Source organism: Aotus nancymaae, unplaced genomic scaffold, assembly GCF_030222135.1.
Source record: "Aotus nancymaae isolate 86718 unplaced genomic scaffold, 86718_ANA_hifiasm-v0.15.2.pri h1tg000014l, whole genome shotgun sequence".
In the NCBI taxonomy this organism is placed as follows: Eukaryota; Metazoa; Chordata; class Mammalia; order Primates; family Aotidae; genus Aotus; species Aotus nancymaae.
The window spans coordinates 5,046,560-5,063,644 of NW_026988425.1; the positions used below are offsets into that span (position 1 = coordinate 5,046,560).

Genomic DNA, 17,085 nt, shown 5'->3' on the forward strand with positions numbered 1-17,085 from the left:
ATTCTATCTGATATTTATCAAGTAGACAAGTTTCCATCTGGCCAAGTGGATTTCAGCTTTGAGCAATCCAGGTTTTAGTAACTAAGAAGTTAATTTAGATAATATTATATTTAAGTAAAGGAAAACGGTTCCCAAATGAGAACTGGCATCAAGTAAGAAGATAATGAATTAATAAAAAATAAATAAAAATAACTTTGTATGTTCTCAATAGTTGCCTAAATAAATAAGATGAAGGAACTAAAGGAACACTGAAAGATTAACAAAAAGCTGAAATAGTCCTAAAAGCACTGAGTGCTTGGCGTATGTTCATCCTTCCCAGTATGAACTAAGGATGAGATAGTTAAATTATGGGTGCCAGCAAAGCTCATGACTCTGAGTGAAACACTGTCTGAGGAAAATCACAGCTACCTTCTGCACAGAAGGACAGCAAGCACGTCGCTCTAGGAGCAACCAGAGGGAAATACGGGAAATCTCATACCAGTGATATGGCCCACGTCAGCCACCAGCTTACTTTGTTTAGAAAATAGCGTAACAGAGCCACCTTGTATGCTCTTCTCTCTGTGTGACGTGGGAAAAGCCATTTCTCACCATACGGATTTTCCTTCCCTTTTCCTCTGATCTTGTAACCATCCCCATGTTTTCATGGATCATGTTGAATGCATTTGACTTCACCTCTCCTATTTAGGATCTTCAAATACATAGTAATTGGTTAGGATAATAATGGAATCACAAAGCTTCATATTTGTGTAAGGAAAGTATGAATTTTGGAACTCTTTCTTGTTCCTTTTCATTTTGTAAAAAATGTATAATGAATTCCATGGAAACATCTGTAAAGAATGGCCAGTTGATGATTCTATTTCATTCCACCAGGTTCACTGGTGCCTTTCCGTTGAGCATCAAGCATTCAGAGGAACTCTTAGTTTTCTCAGCTGCTACCAATTTATTCATCTCAGTATCCTGAAACACTGAATGGATTATTAGTGCACTTGCAAGTCACCTAACTATCCCTACCAGATAAGTGAGAGTTTCTGGGGTAAATCAACCCAAAGTCCATTCCCTAATCGCTTTTCTAAAGAGCTGCATTAGAGAGTCAGTGAGTGTTGTTTGTTTTCAATTTCAATGGGAAATTGATGGAAAACATGGATTCTCAACTCAACAGCTGGATGGAGTGCAGGATGTCTGTACTTTCCTGTCTTCTGTAGGATAATGCTCTGCAGTCTTCCTGGTAAAAACCTGACTTCTTCATAGGACAGAAGACTCAGCACCTAATCAGGGCACCCGGTCACTGACCATGTGTGTATAGTTAAGAAAGGAAACATTTGCAAATGGTTATCCAGCAGGGCTGAGTTATAGTTGATCTTCCTCTGTTTTTGTAAATGCTTAAACCCACAGCCTCACTCTCTTATTCTCTCTCTTTCCTTCCCTAATATCCCCAGAATCACTTTCTATACAAGCAAGATGAAAGTAAGAAACACATTATTGCTATGTATTGAGCACCTACTATGTGCTTTCACATAAATTATCTTGTCAAAACCTTTGACAGGTTAAGGGTAGAAAGACCACAGGTTCGAGGCAGCCATATCAGATTCAAGTCTTGGCTTCATCAGGCCACATTCCTTAGAAATTTTGAATCAGCCTTTTATGTATGTGAAGCTTAAAGATTTTATGAATATCAATGCCCGGAAGCAATCATTATTACCATCTCAGAGGTGGCAGGTAACTTGGTTCAAATGGGTTTACTGGCTCCGTTCTTATGTCTCCCCACCACAACTGCAACTGAGCCCATTGCTGATGTTAACATTCTTTAACAAGATGATTCTGCCAGGGAAGCACAACATATTCTTCGACTTCCTGTCTTCCTGTCGTAATACAGCTTCTACCTGGCAATGGGAGCTGCAGTCCAAGGAACATAAGATTGAAATGTCAGCAGTGAGGAGGCGCCCTCGCTTGTGGGCGGCGCTTACATTTCATGGTCATTCAGGGTGAAGGCTGATCTCGTTCAGTTGCACTATTCAGTTTGCCTTTGATCTGTGTTTGGTGGACTTGTCAAATTTCCCCTGATAATCTTAAGTAACATAGTTATTCACTGAATGTTAATCACAGTGACTGATTTTGAGGTAAGGGCTTTTATTTCTCAAGACTTCATTACTCAATTATAAGTGATTATTTTGATTAAGCAGTTTATTAGAATTTACTGTCTCTGCCTTACTGAACTTTAGGAGTTTCAGGAGTTGATGACATCTGAAGACACAGATCCTTTAGAACTAAAACCTCAATTACTTTAAGTTTATTAAATGCTTCATTAGTTATATCGTGTTGGAGCCTTCTAAATTTCAAAAGATTATTTAAATTCTGAGTTATCTCACAACAGCACATTTTAATTGCTCGGATGATTGATATTGGTGGGTGAAAACCCAAAATGAGTCTCCTTCTCAGTTTTTCCATTTTGTGAAAGAATAACTAACTTTCCCAATGAGCGTGATATAATAACCTTTGATTATTGTTCTCACGTCTTAGAGGATTAGGTTAATGTATTACCTGAAAATTCTTGACCTGATTCTTCAAAAAAAAAAAAGGGAAAGTATAAATGCCATTTTTATCTTAGCTGCATATTTTATATATTTTTTAAGACTTCTAGTTACATAGACTTCCCGAGGTTCTGGATTTGAAACTTTTAAATCATCTTTTTCTTAGCTCTCTTTTTGAGAATTTAAGGGTCTACAAAGGGAGTTATGGAATTAATGAATGGGAAGAAGACAGCTGGAAACTTGCCCCCACCTCTTTCTTCATTCCAGAAACATTATCTGGCATCAAAAGAGGACGGATAATTCTTTTTGATTTAAAGAGATCTCATTTCCTTATCTCCTACAATGAGTCCATCTCTCTGTAGGAAATGTTTCCACACAGCAGGTAATGCCTTCTATCTCCCTCTTTGACAGCTTCTTCTGTTTTTTTCTTCTCTCCTCTCACTTTTATGACATAATTGCATTTTTTTTATTTCAGTGTTCCTGCTTCATCGTGCCCTAACTGGACACTCAGTGAGCATCTGGGGCATTGGTAATGGGGTATAAAACTCAGCTAGAGAGACAACATGCCAAGAATATTGCTCAGAGATAGCTTATCCTACTGTGGCTGTCTCTGAGACGGAGACTTTCTGATGTGGTAATGACTTCACTAGACTTTTGTTTACCTTGTAAAAGCATCAGCCTTTTCTCAAAATTATATATGTAGTCATCTTTTAAAGTCAGCACCTACAACTCATTTGGCCTGATGTATTCCAAATCACTAATCTTCAACCTCTGATTTATTTCCAAATAAAAGTACTTATTAAAATTTGACATATGTCTTAAATTGTCCAACATGCATCCTGTAATGTCTGGGGATGAGGCATTTTTATTCAAATGAAAATATTCATCTAATTGACAATTAAAATTTCTCAAACAAATCTTAAAACTGGCTTGTAAACCGTCGTCTCTTACAGTTTTTCAATATTATTCTCTTCACCATCTACAAATACATCCGGGGCTTAAGGTTTAATTCCTTTAGGGATGAAGTTTGGAAAAATGATTGAAATCCCTTGCAAACTTGCCCTACTTTGTTGTTACCAAGCCAGGCGTCCACTGATTCGTTCATTCATGTACTTGTTCAGTCAGCAAATGCTTGCATGTTTGGATCTGAACCTTAAACATCTTTAAGCCACCTGGGGAAATGCAAGAGACCTTTGCTTGATTTCTTCTGTATCTGGATTGAGCAATGAAATGCTTAAGTAGATGTCGCTTTACATGAAAACTATTTAGTGCCTCTTTCATGTCATAGCTAGTTGAGGTATTGGACATTTGTGCGTCTTAACCAGTGAATCGAGTACTTTAGCAATTTTTTCTTAAATGTGAGAGCCACTATGCTGAGTTCTCAGTTTATAAGTCAAGATGGTATATACTTGGCTCTGTCCTCAAAATCATTTGCAATCTGGAGCAAGGAGGTACCCATATGCCCACGTGTAACAATGCAAGGTGGTAGCCTGTGTTGTGTTCCAAGAACTGTGAGAGTTCAGAGAGATCTCCAGGCCTGTTCACAGGAAGTCTCAGCTCAGCTGCAGCTGGGACGCCTGTCTTCCTCTGAGTCCCATCGCTGAGATGGCTTTAAAGAGCAGCAGTGGGTTTGGGTTGCTATTGCTCATCTGATAGGCTAAAATCTCTAAATCTTTTTCACAGGAACTGCTTTAAATTAGATCTTCCCCATCCTCACTTTGTGTGCTAGAATGTTCTGAATCCTAGTGGATGTGTCTCTTTCTCTTTTGAACTTCACCTAAAGGGTTGAGTCCCAGAATTCAAGTTGAAATGATTCTGGTTTCTTTTTCCCTGCCTTGGGTCACCTTTGAGCTGATCTACTAAAAATGTCTCCTGTTCTTTATCCAGTAAATTACAAAATTTATTACCCACCCCAACCCCTTTCTTCCCAAAAAAGCAGAGAGAAAAACAGAAGTTTGTCTCCCAGAGAGTGGGGTGTATGCCTCAGGGTCCTGGGCGGCGTGATGTCACACAGGCCCATTTCTTCAAGTGTGCACAGAGGTCCAGAGTGAAACAAGCCCGCGTCTTCCCAGAAAAGCAGGAATTCCTTCTCGTTCCCAGAGTCTCTGCAGTTCCAGCAAGCCTCCGCTCATCAGGGGTGCCGGGGTCCCTCCCATGTTCCCACTATGTAGCCGTGGCCTATTCTTCTCAACTCTTGCTGTGCGATTCACTTATGCCCACAGGACTTAAAGTCTGCAAACTTGGAGCCTTAAAAATGGGCAATTACTGCCTATATCCAGATGGGCTACATGTCCCTCTGCCATTGACGGGTCAAGGCTGTCAGGGAAATAGGCTAGTGAACCCAGTTCCCTGTGAAGCAGGGAATCTGCCTCTGGTAAGACTCATGAAGGTGCCTCAGCCTCCAAGCTTTAGTAAATGTTGGGATAACATGTGTCCACAGCAATCCTGCCGGGCCAAGCTGTCACTTAAATACACTGGGAACCACTCAGAATCTGGACAGCATCCAGGAATATACCAGTTCCCTCAAGCTGTCTTCCCTCTTCTGGGTTCAAGGTCCTGTAATGTTCATGCATGAGGCATCAATAATATACCTAGCACGTGTGATAGAAACGGTGCATGCTTCTTTTGAGAGCTCATGCGTTCGTTTGTGGAATATCAACCAGTTTTCCATGTAGGTTTGCTTATGGAATTGGTTTTTCTTTTCTTTATAAAAGAAGGATAAAGCTTTTGGCAACAGCTGGAATTCATTCTATAGTTCAAATTTTGGAAAACTCAGCAATTCTTTGATGAAATCATGCTCTTCCAGACTTAAGACTCTTCTTCTAGACAGTCTGGCAAACGTGATGATTTTTAAGTGGTTTCCAAAGACCTGGCCAGAGCTGGTTTCTGTAAAAAGATGAAAGCAGTGCCCAAGCACATTGCTCATCAGACTCACCACCCCGTGGCCAGGCTTTGTCTTTCCACAGCTAATGGATTGTTCTCTCTGAGCTTCTTAAATTCTCTTTTGAAGCTTATGCCCTTCCCCTCTCTTATCTATTAATATAGATCATTTACAAAATTGGCCTGCATGATTCTGGCATTCTCATGAATTCTGTGGTTTTTCTTTCTGAAAAAGTTAAGTGATTTTGTGTACTGCTGAGAACTTCCTGGACATGCCATTAGTCAGAGAAATAATACCAGAGTCTCCATAAGTGTCCAGAGGAGTAATACCTGAGCTAAACAGCCAAGGAGACCCCAGTCCATCGTGTGAGATACATCTGAAAACATAATCATCCAAAATCTGGTATAATAATAGACCTTGGAAAACCTCAATGCTGTTGAACATATGGCTGTCTGTACATGTTTTCATGTTCTGAAAATATTCAGACATTTGAAATTAGTCAATGGAATAAACATATAAATTCGCTTTTATGTCTATTACTGTTTATATGGGTTGGTATATTAGGGTCCTCTAAAGAAACAACCAGAAGGAGATATCTGTCTCTCTATTCATCTATTTATTTATGTAGAGAAAAAGAGATTGATTGGGAGAGATCGGCTTACACAATTACAGAGGCTGTGAAGTCTCACAATTCACTGTATGCAAGCTAGAGAATCAAGATAACCAGAGAGGTGTCTTCCAGTCTGAGACTGAAGGTGATGGCTAGAGGAGAATGGTATGAGTCCTAAAGTCTGAAGGCCAGAGGACCAGGATTGCTGATGTCAAATATAAGAACTTAATACTTTAGATCTAAGTAGACTAATCCAAGATCTTGAACAAGCGAATTACATGTGTATTGTCTCAAAAGTCTCTGATTAAGGATCCAAGAAAAACCCTTTGAAAACAGACATAGTATGCAAGAACTGGGGTGTAGTTTCTTTTGCTTAATTTTTAGCTCTTACAGTTTTTCCTACATGTGATGCAGTCATGTAGGAAATAAATGTCTTATGACTGGATAATGGATTGGCACCATGTTCTGAATATGAGGTGGGAGAGTGCCCTTGACCCCTGCACGAGACTCGTGAAGGGGTGACTTGTTTACCTGGCCACCGTGCTCAATCCCTTACGAGAGGGAGCACATGAGCAGGTGGGTGTAGGAACCAGTGTGACGAGCACTGGAATTTGCTGGTAGCTCCTCTGTGGCAGAAGCAGGCTTTATGCGGGCCCCACAGCAGCATCCAACTGTGTTACAATGCTCTCTTAGCTCTGCCATCCAGAAGGGGTATCCACAACCCCTGGAGCCCCAGAGGTCCTTTGTTACAATCAGTGCTCTTTTAACATTTGCAGACTGCTAACTATTATTAACCAGCTCAGTGAAGGATCAGGTAACAGCCTTTGATACTCTGCCCTCTTGGTACCCTAGTTCTTGTCCAGGGTCCAGGAATAATCAGGTCACAGGAACAAATTGAAGGGTGGTGAACATGGAGGACTTTATTGAGTGGTGGAAGTGACTCTCAGCGGGAAGAGGAACTGGAAAGGGGATGGAGTGGGAAGATAATATTCCCCTGGAATCTGGCTGTCCACAGCCAAACTTGACTCTGACCGCCCCTGGCTGTGCTCCTCTCCAACCATAGTCTCCGATGTCCAGCTACTTCTCTTGATGTTCAGATGCTTCTATCTTCTGTGTGCATGTGTCCACTGAGTCTCAGGTTTGGGGTTCTTATGGGCTCAGGACAGGGGACTAGGTGAGCCTAAAGGCAACATTCAGGCAGGACAACAGGGACAGTTCTCACTTTGGGCTGTGGGTCCAGGCTTGAGGGTGGAGCCCTTGCCAGGGACCCTGCCCTCTTCTAGCCAGTATTTCCCTGCCTCCTGTTTGTATCAAATAGACAACAGAAAAGCAAGAGTTTGAGAGTGGATTAGGGGAGAAAACCTATAGGGGAACTAGTCTGATAGGAGCCATGCAGAAAATAAGGGACAAAATCAAAGATATGGAAGAAGAAATCTGAATGTCCCTGGCCAGCCTATGACCTCAGATTTTCAGGTTCTCTAGCTAAGCAAAGACCTTCTGATCTCACGTGATTCCCCATAGCCCTGGATTAACCACAAAAAATGGTTTCTTAAAGCATAACTCAAACCTACTCTTTAATAACCCAACCTTGTGACCGCCATGTGATACCTGAGAGTTTAGGTGTAAGTGTTGGGGCCCAGGCCCAGGCCCAGGAGCAGGACCCTCATGTGATGGATGGTGTGGTAGAGAGGGTGCTGTTTGGGACTGACTTCCACTCTGCCTTCTGCTGAGGAAGGTACTTAAACTGGTTCACCACCCTGTCTTCTGTGTGTGTGTGTGTGTGTATGTGTATGTATGTGCATGTACTCCTGGACAGGCACACAGATGTGTGTTTTAAAGGGGCCTCTAAGGTCTTTCCAGTTTGATGTTCTGTGGTCTGTGTCAGTCAATATATAAGATGAATCAAAAGTAAAACCAAATGTCAGCTGCCCTTTAGCCCCTGGCTCCTTCCTCCCTCCATTCACCTCTTTAGGACTTTAAATGAAGAGCCCTCAGGGCAGTCAGGGGAAGGAGAGGCCAGAGCAGCTGTGGACAGAGAGAGTGCAGGCAGATAAGAATGTTTGGATCAGTCAGGGGCCCCTGCCCAGTGTCCTTGAGCCAAGCCTGCCTAAGGTGTCAGCAAGACAGGATATCTACCTTCATAAAGGCTCAAATTTGCTAGTTTTGGGCATGCTTTTCATTACAAATGTCATAAATAAATAGAAAGTAGAGAACACAAATCATTCCTGAGACACTGTCCTTGGAAGATGCTACTGTAAGCATATTAGTGCATCCATCTCGTCTCTCTCTCCATGCACAGCTCTGCAAATGCATACCTTCCTTCAGGAGGGGCCTAGCAATCGGCTTTTTCTATGTCATTATGTCATCTGTGTCCTCTATTTGCAGAGAGTTTCTCCTTAGTTATGTGCATGAACAGCCCACTTCTAATGTGGCAGGTCACATTCTTGAGCAATTATTAATATATCCAAGTGTTATTCCAACTTTCAACACACTATAAACAAAAGTGCTTCCATACTCCAAGGAAAGTTCCTTAGAAATTACAAATATTGGCTTTACTTTTATGGAGAGTGTTTCAGATGAGGTGGTTTCTAAAAGTCTAAAACCTTTTCTCTTTGGAAAACCCTGACCACAAATATGTGTGTGTGTGACACACACAGGGAGATTTTTAGTTTTCTATGGCACAGAGACTGAAATGAGATGGAATTATAAAGATTCTGATTTCACTTTCATGAACCTGGATGCCTACCAGGGTAAGATCACTGTATGGGAAATCTTGTGGAAGAGTAACTGAGATGCTCTCTGCATGGTAGGACCCCAGGCCAGCAGCATCAGCATCACTTGGGAACTCCTGAGAAATGCAGATTCTTGGGCCCCCAGCCCAGACCTGCTGAATCAAAAGCCCTGGGTACGGGGCCAAGTAGTCCATGCTTTTAATAGCACGTTCCAGTGTCTACGTTGCCCATGGAAGTTGCTTTTGTGTGTTTTCACCAGGGGACTTCTCTCCAAACACATTGCATACAAAGGACCCTCACCAGTCCCTGTCTTACACTCCAGGGAGCCCCCAGAGAGATTTCTGGAATCCCTGACATTCAGAATTACGATAAGAAAATGATTGCCCTGGGGGGGGGAAACTGCATTTTAGAAGAAAAACAATAACTCCACTGAATGCAGCAGTTAATTTTAAAGTGACAATCAGAAGATTGCCTCGCAGGGATTGGGTAGGGAAAGGCCTGCCTTTGTGACCTTGGAAGGTGAGTGCAGATGCCTCAGTGGGTGGGGGTGAAAGCTGAAGACAAGGGCTTCCCTGGAGAACTCCCAGGCTGCGCGCCTGAGGATCATTAGCAGACCCCCTCCCCCACATGACTTTAATCATGGTAAGTTTGTAAAAAGAGGAAAACAATTTCTGTTAACAGAATCCCAAATCCTACTGATCTTTGTAGATTAAAGTCAACACTTTACCCTCAGAAGCAAATTGAAAGCCAAACTCACTATGAAGTATGCTGCAATAGGTTCCATATGTTTTTGTCTCCATCAGCCTGGGTCTCTTCGTATACACCAGGCAGTTTCCGTCCCCCTATGCGGGAAAGGCCGTGCCACACGTATGCATCAGCTTGCTCCCACAGCCTTCGCTCAAGGGTCCTCTGTTATTCATCTTGCCATGTCTTTTTGCCCCAGAGGGGATGCTTCTCCTCCTTTCTAGATGAAATTCTCCACTGGTGCTCTTCATCCCATTATCCACATTTCTTATCATCAAATGTACCTTTTTTTTTCCATTCAATGTCATTCTTCCCTCTCCTACCAACCAGTCCTTTTTCTTAAATGTGCTCGGGCCTCCTTAATCTTAAACTCTTCATTCTTCTACTCCTTCTCTTCCTTCTTTTGCTTTTCAGTGTGAAGCTTGTGAATGCAAAATATCTGAGACAGGTCTCGGTCAATTTAGAAAGTTTATTTTGCCAAGGTTAAGGACACTGCCGTGCCACAGCCTCAGGAACTCCTGAGACATGTGCCCAAGGTGGTCGGGGGTACAGTTTACTTTCATACATTTTTAGGGAGACGTGAGACATCAATTAATATGTGTAAGATGTACATCGGTTCAGCCCGGTAAGGCGGAACAACTCAAAGTGGGGGCTTCCAGGTTAGAAGCAGATAACAGACAGAAGGTTGTATTCTTTTGAGACCTTGATCAGCCTTCCACTGAGGACACAATTTAGTCTGGCTCAGTGTTTCTGCATTTTTACATAAACAATAGGAGTGAGGAAGCAATCAGATATGCGTTTGTCTCACATGAGCCTCAGAGGGCTGACTTTGAACAGAAGGGGAGGCAGGTTTGCCCAAGCAATTCCCAGCTTGACTTTTCCCTTTAGCTTAGCAATTTTGAGGTCCCAAGATTTATTTTCCTTTCACAAGCTTATCAGTGCAATCTGCACTTCCTGCTTGCATTCCCAACCAGAGACCACCAGCTCTTCCCCAGTGCCTCAGTTTCATCTCTGCAATCCACATCTTCGAAGACCCTCCAGTCCAGACCCCGCCCGGTCACCACATCCACAGGCTCTTTCTCAGCCCCTCCTCCCTGGCCTCCCTGCAGCCTTCAACAGCTGGCCACTCTTCCCTTGAAACTTCTTTCCTCTGGATTTCCAAGACCTGTTTATTTCCATGAATTCTGGTCTAACAAGATCAGTGGCCTCCTTTCTTTGTATTCTCCCATAGAGTAATGGCTCATTGAATGCTTTTCCCCATCATCACTATCCAGGAAGGGGCTTGTGTCTTTTCATGCAAATCTCTGCCTCCATCTCTGTTCCCTTGTCAGTCCCACACCTACAGTGGCCTGAAGGACACTTTTGCTTGGTTTTCCCTATTGTAGCGAATTCATACTGTCGTGGCAACAGGGGTCAATTTCCCAGTTACCTCGAAGACTTCTCTGCTCTTTTTACATCCAGGCTTGATTTTTTTCAAGTTACCCAAGAATCTCTGATTATTCATCTTGCTCTCCCTGTTTCTAGTCCTTTCTTTTCCCCACTCCCAATAATCAGTTAACAGACCCATCTTAACACCTTCCTAGATACATAATCATACCACATAAGCTTTCCTCTTCTTGTCATAACTTTAATACTACTTACATTCTTTTTATTTTGTCAAATTATGTCAGCCAGTGTTTCCAAAATAATTTTAACTAATAATAGTTAAAATTCTTTCTTTATTTCTGACCTTAAGGGGAATAGTTCTAGTGTTTCTCATAATGCTAGCTTCTAGGTTTAAATAAACATTCAAGTACCTATATTTATATATGTATGTACAGATATACACACATAAACATACAAACTCATACAAATATGCAGATATATTGATGTGAGTAAATGTCCATCTGTCATCTGTTTTATTAATGTTTTTATCAAAAATGGAGGCTAAATTTATGACATGCTGAACTTTATTACATTTATAATGGAGTTTGTGTTTGTCCTTTAATCCATTAAATGGTGAAATATATTAACATCTGTTCTTAACATTGAACCATCCTTGCATTCTTGCTATGAATCATTATCTGGTGATGTATTTCTTTCTAATATGCTACTTGATCCTTCCTTCTCTTAGCTTATTTAGCATTTTTCACATTAATACTCCTAAGTATTATTGAGCTGTAGCTTTCTTTTATGTGCTAATATGAGACATTCATTTCCATAACTGTTGGAAACCTTTCCTATTTTTTATGCTCTGGAACAATTTTTTTTTTTTTTTGAAAGAAAGAAAGAAAGAAAGAAAGAAAGGAAGGAAGAGAAAGAATAAAGAAGAGGAGGAAAAAGGAAGAGAAAGAGAGGGAGAGAATGGGAGTATTGTTTTCTTGCCCAGGCTAGAATGCAGTTTAGTAATGGGTATTGAAAACCTCTTTTATACCAATAATTATACTTGATGTAGACAGGAAGGAATAAGGGAAGAAAATAACAAACAAGCAGCCAACCAATATTTCATTTAAACCTATGAAATGCTATGCGATTACTGAGGAGTGGTTTACTTCCAATTATGTAGTCACTTATGGAATAGGTGTGAGGTGGTAATGTATGTTTTATGTATTTGAAGTGGAGAGTTCTATAAATGTTTATTAAGTTTACTTGTTCTGGGTCTGAGTTCAAGTCCTGGATGTCCTTGTTAATTTTCTGTCTCATTGATCTATAAAATCATTAGCTCTTCTTGTTACATTGATCCTTTTGCCATTATGTAATGTCCTTCTTTGCCTCTTTTGCTCTTTGTTGCTTTAAAGTCTGCTTTATCAGAGGCGAGAATTGCATCTCCTGCTTTTTATTTATTTGTTTATTTTTACTCTCTGATTGGTTGATAAATCTTCCTTCTTCTCTTTGTTTTGAGTCTTTGTGTGTCATTGCAGGTAAGATGGGTCTGGATGCAGCATAGCAATGGGTTTTGGCTTTTTATCCGATTAGAATGTATATAACTTTAATACTGCCATTTGATGCTAGCTGGCTGTTTTGCCCATTAGTTAGTGTAAATTTTTCGTTGTGTTAATGTTCTTTTCTTTTTGATATATTTTTGGAAAGGCTGATATTGGTTGTTCCTTTATATGTATAGTGCTTCTTTCAGAAGCTCTTGTAAAGCAGGCCTGGTGGTGGTGAACTCTCTAAGTACTTGTTTGTTCGCAAAGGATTTAATTTTTCCTTCGATTATAAAGCTTAGTTTGGCTGGATAGGAAATTCTGGGTTGAAAGTTCTTTTCTTTAAGGATGTTAAATATTGGTCCCCACTCTTTTCTGGCTTGTAGGGTTTCTGCTGAGAGATCTGCTGTAAGTCTGATAGGTTTCCCTTTATGGGTAACCTGACCTTTCTCTCTGGCTGCCCTTAGTATTTTCTCCTTTATTTCAACCCTAATAAATCTGGCAATTATGTGCCTTGGGGTTGGTCTTCTTGAAGAATATCTTTGTGGTGTTCTCTGTATTACCTGGAGTTGAATATTACCCTGCCTTGTCAGGTTGGGAAAGTTTTCCTGAATGATATCCTGAAGAGTATTTTCCAACTTGGATTCATTCTCTTCATCACATTCAGGTACACCTATCAAACGTAAATTAGGTCTTTTCACATAGTCCCATATTTCCTGGAGACTTTGCTCATTCCTTTTCATCCTTTTTTCTCCAATCTTGTCTTCTCGTTTCATTTCACTGAGCTGGTTCTCGACTTCTGATATCCTTTCTTCTACTTGATCAATTCGACTGTTTAAACTTATGCATGCGTTGCGAAGTTCTCGTGTTGTGTTTTTCAGCTCCATCAATTCACTTATATTCCTCTCTAAATTGTCCATTCTCATTAACATTTCATCAAACCTTTTTTCAAGGTTCTTAGTTTCTTTGCATTGGGTTAGAACAAGTTCTTTTAATTCACAGAAGTTTCTTATCACCCACGTTTTGAAACCTGCTTCTGTTATTGGAACACACTCGTAATCTATTAAGCCTTGTTCCGTTACTGATGAGGAATTGCGATCCCCTGTAGAGGGAGAGGCATTCTGATTTTGAGTATTCTATGCCTTTTTACGCTGATTTCTTCCCTTCATTATATATTTATCCGTCTGTTGTCTTTGTAATTACCGACTTTCTAACTAGGGCTCTGAGCAGACGTCCAACTTGTTGATTCCCAGCACCGAAATCTGAGCAGTCCACTGCACTGGCCAAAACAGCGGTGTTAAGATGGATGGTGCTTTTCTGCCCAGGAGTCTCCGGACTCTGCACCAAAAACTGGCGCGCTAAGGCACCAGCAAAATCACCGTGCTGGCCACAAGAGTCGCCCTGGCGACACGTGGGGCTCCTCTGCTGGGAATCTCCTGGTCTGTGAGCAACAAATATTCGTCTGAAAGTGTGGCATCCTCTTGTTCTCTGCGCTTTCACTGGGAACTATGAACCCGAGCTGCTAGTGATCAGCCATCTTGGATCTCTCTCCCAAAATATTTCTGGAACAATTTAATAGCTTTGGTGTTATCTATCTCCTAACATTTGGTAAAATGTATTTGAAGAATCTGTATCTATTGTTTTTGAAGGATTTAAATCTTTGATAAATTTTTATATTATTATGTATGGTAATTAGACTACTTAGATTGTTTAACCCTTCTGGAGGTAGTTTTTCTAATTAAGAACACCATCTTTTTAAATGTAGAATTTAAAATTTAATTTTTATATATTTGAAAAGACTAGCCCATTAGATTATTTTCATTTCTTCTATATGTAAATATTTTCTTTTTCTTTTTTTTTTTTTTTTTTTTTTTTTGAGACGGAGTTTCGCTCTTGTTACCCAGGCTGGAGTGCAATGGCGCGATCTCGGCTCACCGCAACCTCCACCTCCTGGGTTCAGGCATTTCTCCTGCCTCAGCCTCCTGAGTAGCTGGGATTACAGGCACGCACCACCATGCCCAGCTAATTTTTTGTATTTTTTTAGTAGAGACGGGGTTTCACCATGTTGACCAGGATGGTCTCGATCTCTTGACCTCGTGATACACCCGCCTCGGCCTCCCAAAGTGCTGGGATTACAGGCGTGAGCCACCGCGCCCGGCCCTATATGTAAATATTTTCTTATTCTCATTTCTTATCTTGCTCATTTGCACTTGCTGCTTATTTACTTCATGAAGTCAACATATCAGTGACAGTTTCATTAAGAAAATAGAAACCATTCTATGTATTTCAAGCAGTAAGTTATTTAATACAGAGGATTGGTTGTTTATAAAATAGAAAGATTGAAGGAGTAAAGGCCAGACATCTGTAGCTCTCAGAGATACTCTGGCTTTTGAAAGGCCAGACAGTTGCAGAAAATTTTAGAGATCACAGGTGGTGATTAGAGATAATCCAGCAATGGAGCAAGTGATTCCTAGAAAATGCCCAAAGATAACCACAGACCTTTGCATCTGCCAAGGCCCATCCTTACATCCACTGCTTCCAGAGATGGGAGCATGTGGCTTCTCACTCCCACCTTCCAAATCTCATGCTAGTGCCTCTGATTGGTGGGATCTAACTGAAAGCCTCACAGACAACAGAGTTAGAAAATGTACTCCTGATTTTCTTGTGATATGGAGGAGAGTGTGAAAGAAGGTACGCAAAGTTGTATGTTATTATATTCAGTATATTGACTTCTGTTTCTAATATATTGACTTCTGTTTTTATATCAAATTTCTCTTTCTGCTTTCTTGGGCTATCCTTTATTTGTAACATCCTAATTAAAATATTTAGTTCACTTATTTTCATTCTTACTCATTTATTGACATAAGTATTTAAGGCCATGGATTGTCCTCTGAATACTGCTTTAGCTACATTCCACAGATTATCTGTTTTAGCATTTTCATCATTATTTTGTTAAGTAATTTTTTTGTAACCTGCTAACTTCTCTATTTCCATTACTTGCTAAAACTTTCAAAGGGACACTGTACATTCCTCTTTTGTTTCCTAATTATATACTTACCTTACGTGCTTGTCATCTGTCAGTGTTCTCAACTGAAGAGTCTACTGTCCCTCATAAGGTACATTTAGAAACCCGTGGCAGTATTTTAGTTGTCATTGTAATTGGGAGAGGGATGCTACTGACATTTAATGGGTAGGATCCAGGGTTGCTAAAAGTCTTGCAATATGCACTGCTGTGCTACACAACAAGGAATGTTGTTGTCTAAAATGATAGTAACATGTCATTAAGGAAAACAAAAGATTTCTAAGGTCACAGCTAAAATTAACTGGCTGAGGCAAGACTTGCACATACATTGAACAAACACAGTGCTTTTCATTGCGTTATAAATATTTTTTTACTACGTTGTTACTAAATTATCACATGAATTATTAGATCCAGACTTCCCTGTTATCCAGTTAACAGGTAAAAGTTCTGTGACTTGGACCTGGGACATGGCCCGCACTGAGGCAGCTTAAGGGTGAAGTCAAACAAATGTCTCCAGTGAGAAAGAAAGCTAAGTGTATTAATAAAGCCAACTTCTGTGTTTATTTCAAAGCAAAACAAATTTCTTATTTGCTTAGTTATTGAGAGACTGCACCTTGCTCAGAATCATCAGTGATCATAAAGGCATAATTCTTTGTTCAGACTTGAACAGAAGATTTGAATTTCACGTTTTTAATTTCAAAACAGGAAACCAAACTGAAGCCATTGTTTATAAAATCACACCTCCTAAAAAAGCCATAAAAGTTTGGTTAAAATGGACTTAACTTGAAAAGTAAGTGTAAATAGAGGAACAGTTTAACTTTCATCTGTACACATTAGATTTCTAACAGTTTTAGAAAAATAGTGTGGTTATTTGTATATTTCTTATTTAAATTGGGTCATCATAACTATTACACTTAAGGAAGTCCATAAGATTTTCTGCAAAACAGTTTTAAACAAACATTTGTTTCTTTTTCTAATTTAATAGTCTCTCAGTCCTAGTTAGCAAGTGGAAAGTGGGTTCGTAAAACATCTTCAAATTGCATCTCAGCATTGATACATGTGTCAGTCATTTGTGCCCCAGTTTACCCTTAAGTAATATGTAAAGAAAAGAATATATCCTTATTTTGATGATGTTTGTGGGGGCTAAGTATTAGTTAATCCTCTACTAACTTGTCCGAGCTTAGAAGTTAATGAATGTAACAGAATTGCCCCAGTGGATCAAAAGCTAAGTGAAGTGACAAACTAATCCATGCATGCTACTGAAATTATAACAATGAATAACAAATTCACTCTGCCGCCTGAGGAATCTGTTCCAACGGATGACATATAAATGTTAACAGAACCTTATAATTAGAGTCACCATGTAATGAATTACTGGGGATGCAAAGTGGGGTGTAATGCAAACTGCCATGTAATACAAACTGCGATGTAGTGCAAACTGCAACATACTGCAAACAACTGGGAGGCTTTGAGAGGGAAAGGTGTTACTGCTATCATTTTTCCAGGACAAATGTGCACAAAGCTGAGCTAGCCTGACAGGAACTGTTTTTGCTCACAGCACTTCTGACACCAAATAGGTGGACTTTTTCCACACTAACAACCAGTTCTTCAATTCTCTAGATGCTGCTAGCTTGGTGTCCTACGATTCAGTTCAGTTCTGATACT

General features: G+C 40.3%; 1 protein-coding gene across 1 annotated transcript in view; it reads left to right on the plus strand.

The window, feature by feature from the left end:
* The window catches only part of ADAMTS16 (ADAM metallopeptidase with thrombospondin type 1 motif 16), a 184,532-nt gene that overhangs the window by 108,753 nt on the left and 58,694 nt on the right, over positions 1-17,085 (plus strand). The gene's annotated exons all lie outside the window — the stretch shown is intronic.